The sequence below is a fragment of the Parasteatoda tepidariorum genome, chromosome 4 (assembly GCF_043381705.1).
Source record: "Parasteatoda tepidariorum isolate YZ-2023 chromosome 4, CAS_Ptep_4.0, whole genome shotgun sequence".
NCBI classification, from domain to species: Eukaryota; Metazoa; Arthropoda; class Arachnida; order Araneae; family Theridiidae; genus Parasteatoda; species Parasteatoda tepidariorum.
In genome coordinates, this window is record NC_092207.1 from 21,984,500 (window position 1) to 21,990,714 (window position 6,215).

Consider the following 6,215-nt stretch of genomic DNA (forward strand, 5'->3'; position numbering starts at 1 on the left):
TACTTTATTTGTCTCTTAGATTATTTGTTTCAAATCAATAGTTTTTGAGCTATAAGAATTTAAATGGTTTTTTGAAAAAACCAGGGTTTAACGGTGCAATTTTAAGAAATTACTTTCTAAAGTTTTTTGTTTTGTTTTTAACTTTTTGCCAATGTTACAATTTAAATGCTAAGTTCTGGGCACTATTTTAAAAATTAATAGATAAAAAAAACTATAAAGGTTGTCCCAACGAAAATTGGACCGGTTGAATAAAAAGAATACCCTTATTGGAAATTAAAAAAAATTGTATTGGCGTTGTAACACAGGTTTTATCGTTTAGGTAAACGATAAAACCTGTGTAGGATCTACGCCTCCGCTGCAGAAAGATTATGGTTGTTTAATATGTTGAGCAGTTTTGTGAAAATGAACGTTAGTGGTCGAATTTTTTCATATTTCAAAACTTACTTTAATGCTGCATTTCTTGGGCTTATAAAAATTTGCAAAAACTGAGAATAAGGCAGAGATTTTGATAATTTACATCTTGGTGGAAAAATGTCGCCTAATTAGCGAACTTTTAAAATATTAAATTTATTTGTCCGTTCTAAAGCCCAGGTAATTCCCCACAGCAAGATTATATATATAGAGAGAATAAAATCATCGCATTGGTTCAAGTGCGCAAAAAAGATACCGACATCTACCAGAGTTTTCAAAGAAAGGCAGTAGAGCAAGAGGAAAATACTAAATAGATTTTGAATCTGAGTTAATTAATTTCGGACGTCGCAAAAACCGGGAATTAGTGCAACTTATTACGCAAAAAAATTAATAATTTATATTACTATTATAGTTACTACTAATTTATAATGCGAAAAATCGTGCGTAAAACTTATTTTTTTCTCATATTTTTAACGCAATTTTCAAACTGGCTGACAGTATGGCACAGTAAACTAACAGATTTCAAGATAATTCTGAATGATCCGCTAAACATTTCGAATATTAAAACTTTTAACTAGGATGCATTTTTAGTTGGGATCGACCAACGTGGTTTTGTTATGAAAATAGGAATTCCTTATTGATTCGAAGATAGAAAAGTATAATAATTTAACATAGATTTTCGAAGCTCTTTCTCCAAGAAAAAATTTAAAAAAGTAGCAGTTTAAGTGCTTTTACTAGACCGCAAAGTTATTATTTTTAAATTATATATGTCATTTTGCCGTGAAGAATTATCTGGACTTTTAGAAGGAACAAACAACTTAAAAATTAGGCAACATTTTTCCACCTAGATCAAAATTATAAAATCAATGCCTTATTCTTGCAAATTTTTATGAGCCCAGATAATGCAGCACTGGAATAAGTTTTTAAATATTAAAAAATTAGACCATGTCGCAAAAAAGCTTAGCTTAGCTAGGCCTAAGTGGTATGTTAAATCGCAGGTTAGGTTCAGCTAGGCCTTAATTATAAATTGTGACTTTTCCTCATAATGATGTTTTGCGCCATTTTCATAATAAGTATAGAAGGCGCTTGCTAAATATAGTCTAATCTATCTTGTCGTACTAATCAATCTGGTTGTAAGTTTACCGGGCCCCTCTCTCAAAGCACAAAAAAGTCTCACTTTCCTATTTTTTAGGTAATTTGGAACCCTTCATTAGAATTCGTAGTTCTAATGAAGGACTTCGAACTTCTTAAGGACTTTGAAAATGCTTGAAAGGACTTTCGGGCATTTCTTATGATTGTTTGTTTAAAAAAAAAGGAAAAAAAAAAAACTAGTTAAAAAACACAATTCTTGTAAATAATTTTTAGCGTGACCTCAACAGTCGTGGGCCCTAGATCGATTGTTCCTATCTTCCCACCTTGAATACGACCTTATATGGTCACGTGACTAAGATTTCGAATTCCTTCTCCAAAGTTTCTGTAAAAACATTAAAGCCATCTTACTTTACTTCATCTAATTCTTTTTGCTGCGTTTTTTAGCTTCAATTTAATATACTCCTCATTAATAATCAAACAATACAAAGAGCAGTTCATAAATCCTATTCAAATTCGATATCCCAAATTATAGAAACGTATCTCAAAAAGAGATTCAACAGCCCATTTTGCAGATCTAGCTGCTAGCAACGTACTAAAAGCCACCCATTTACCTACCAAAAAGAGATTGAAAAATGCATCTAGAGTTGCAGTGAGATCTAACCCATTATATCCATGCTTCTCGAGTCTCGGTGCTGCCAACTAGTGTAGCAGAAACTAGACGTCCGAATTAACATGAGCAACGGTATCTCACCCATTGTGGTGGTCCTGAAAGAGTGGATACCACCTCTGGAGCAGGGTTAAAGAGAATAGAAGGGCTGGCTCACTCCTTTGAAGAAACTCTCACCGCGCCAATCCTCCGATTTTCTCCAGTAACGTCACTTTGGCGCAAAGCTCGCACTTTTACTTCAAGAACGTTCGGCCTTGCTAGCTCTAACTAATATTGGAGCATTTTTTTTTTTGTGACATATTCTAAGACATTTGTTATTTTCTATAATGACTTTCTTCAGTTTTTGCAGTGAATTTACAAGAATTTAAAACTATTATCGAAATGCCAGTATGCGCGATTGAGACTTGCAAAATTTCTGATAAAAAAACAAAAGGAAAAACGTGTTCCCTAAAGTAAATGATCAACTATGTAAAGAATGGATTCCGCTAAAATATCCATGCTTCTGAGCGTTTGCTCGATGGAAAATGTTAGATAAAGAGGCCAAGTCAAACCGAGACTTATATCTACATTAATTGATGACCGTAAAATTTAAATTTTCATTGTTTTCTTTTATATTTACGCTACAGAATAAGTTACAATTGTATGTGGCGTTTACAAATAAAAGAGACGTTATTATAAGTGTTCTAACTAACGTATTACAGCGATCTAAAATAGCATTAAATCCTAGTTTAAAAATATGGTAACTAGAGATTCTAGACATTTTGGCTTAGCTCGGTCTCCGTGGTAGGTCTGATCACGTTAGGATTTTAGCTAAGAATTAATGGTATGTTATATCGCCATCCGTCTTAAAGGTTTAGCTAATGATAAATTACAACTTAAAATTTGGCATAGCAAGACCTTAATGATAATTTACAATATACTTCAAGGTAGGGTAAGAAAACGCTTTGTTGAATTGCCAGATTTGGATTAAATTGCCAAAAGAAATATGTTTCACAGCCAGGTTAGGCTTAACTAGGCCTAAGTGGTATGTTACACCACTAGGTTAGGTCAAAATGGTATGTTACATCATAGGTTAGGCTTAGCTAGGCCTTAATTTTATATCTTTCTACCACGTTAGGTTTAGCTATGCCTTAATAATATGATACATCGCCAGGTTAGGCTTAGCTAGGCCTAAGTGGTATATTACACCACTAGATTAGGCTTAGCTAAACTTTAATTTCAAGTAATTATCAGCAAGTTTTTAATGTAACAACTTTCAGATTAGGCTTAGCTAGGCCTCAGAAATATGTTACGTCACCTATGCAGGCTCACAAAAAGCCTTAATGACATGCTACAGAGCCAGATTAGGTATAGCTAGGCCTAAGTGCTATTTTAAATCACAGGTCAGGCTTAGCTAGGCCTTAATTTTATACCTTTCTACTACGTTAGGTTTAGCTTGAATTTAATAATATGATACCCCGCCAGGTTAGGCTTAGCTAGGCCTTAGTGGTATGTTACACCACCAGGTTAGGCTTAACTAGGCCTAAGTGGTATGTTATATCACCAGGTTAGGCTTAACTAGGCCTAAGTGGTATGTTACACCACCAGGTTAGGCTTAAGTGGTATGTTACAACATAGGTTAGGCTTAGCTAGGCCTTAATTTTAAACTCGTAATTTTATATCTTTCTACCACGTTAGGTTTAGCTAGGCCTAAGTGGTATGTTACACCACCAGGTTAGGCTTAGCTAGGCCTAAGTGGCATGTTACACCACCAGATTAGGCTTAGCTAGGCCTAAGTGGCATGTTACACCACCAGGTTAGGCCTAAGTGGTACGTTAGATCACCAGGTTAGGCTTAGCTAGGCCTAACTGGTATGTTACACCGTCAGGTTAGGCTCTCCGTGGCATGTTTGTCCTCCACATTTGGTTTAGGGAAGACTTTTTAATATGCTAAACCGCCACTGTAGGCTTTGTAAGTCTTTTATGATACGTTACACCGTTAGGTTAGGTATGCCTTAATTGTGTATCTGTCCACCACGTTAAGTCTTGCTAGGCCTAAATGATTTGTTATACAGCCTCTTTAAGCTTACTTAACTAAACCTTGATATGCTACATCACCACGTTCGGCTTAGCTACGACACAATATGTTAAACAGCCACAATTGGCTAGTAGGTCGTGAGGATAAACCAATCAATAAATAAGGTAGGTACTTTATTTACGTCGCACTAGAGCTGCACAATTGGCCACTGGCGACGGTCTGGGAAACATCCCTGAGGATGATCCGAAGACATGCCATCACAATTTTGATCCTCTGTAGAAGGGATGGCAACTCAGCTTTGGTAGCCCGACGACTTGCGCGCGAAGTCGAGCACTTTGCGGTAGAATAGTTTAACGAAGGCCCATACCGTGCACCCTCGGTCCTTATGTAGACAGATCAAAGTGGTCACCCACCCTCTTGCTAACTGCAGCCAGTGATGCTTGACTTTGGTGTTCTACTAGGAACCGTGTCTTAACGATCAGACAACTGAGGGACTAACAAATAAAGAGTAGTATCAATAATAAAGAGTTGAAAACCAACAAGAATAAGTTGAGAACCAATAAACCGAGACAGTCGAACCCGTAATCTTCAATGCTAAGCCCAAACATTCAATAGAACAGGGTTGCCACAATAAAAAATTAACAAAAATAGTTGCTTTTAGTAGCCTCAAGCATGAAAATAGTTACCTGAACAGGAACAAAAATTTATCAAAAATAGTAGCCAAATAACTAAAATTGCAGCTTAATTGTCAAATACTATGATTAGGACTGGGTGATGTCAGAAATTTTAAATCGTGATACATCGTCCATTAGACATCGCGATTTAGCATATGTTCAGAAATTACCTATGGCAAGTCTTTAGATCAATCAAAAATAAATAAAAAGGAATAAATCCATTACAAAAGAAAATATTAATTTTAAACACATTCTACTATAACATCAATATCATTGCTTAATTTTTTCAATTAAAATAATAAAGAAGTCAAAAGCAAACCCAAGCTTTATTTCCTTTTTCTCAAATTAAAAATTATTTAAGATTTATTGGTTTAATAATAATAATACTGTTACAAAATATTTTACATACTTGCATAAAAATTAAAAGAAAAAAAAAACGGAAGTAGAAAGCAAACCAAAAAAATGTTCACTGTTGAAATTTGTTGAAAAAAAAAACATGCTTTTGAAACATCATTAGACTCTCTTTTATTTATTTAAAATAAAAAGTAGTATTAACTAATGGTCAAATTCTGTACTTAATAAATGTAAAAATATTTTTACTTACTTATTATTATTTTCTATTTTGGAAATAAAATTAACTATTGAAAATAAAATAAATTAATTATTTGCTTAAAAATGATAATGACTATCAAACAAATTATAAAACAAACAAGTATTGAAATAATTTTAATAAAAATTTTTAAAAAAATTACTGTAAATACTAATGTTAAATTATTAAAAAGCGTCAAAACATCACTAAACTCTATTTAAATTTTTTTTAAAACTTTTCTTCTAACTAATAGCCAATTTTTTTTTAAAGTTTTGTTTTCAGTTTCTCAAAAATAAAAGCAAATTAAATAAACGTAAGCTTTGTTTTAATTTTTATAATTAAAAACTCAACATTTATTGATTTAAAAATAATCAAATTATTATACTTACCTACATTAAATAAATTTGAAAAAACTAACTTTTTATAAAAGTTAAATACAAAATACCCCTATTAAATTGTATCGCTTAAAATGAAAAACAATAATTGAAAAAAATCAATGAAGAATTTTTTTTTTTTTTAAATTTATATTTTCTTTTCATTGATCAATTGAGTTCAGAACGGAAATTTAAGATAACAGCAATTGTACAGCAATCGCAAAGTAACAGTAGGCCTACGAAAAATAAGTATAAGTATAAAAATAACTTCGCTAAGAGTAAAATAGTCTCCCAATAGTCGCCTATTCCTAAAAATAGTTACTTTTTTAGTCTTTTCAGGCAAAAAAAAGTCGCCATAAGGCCGAAAATAGTAGCATTTTAGTAGTCTGAGG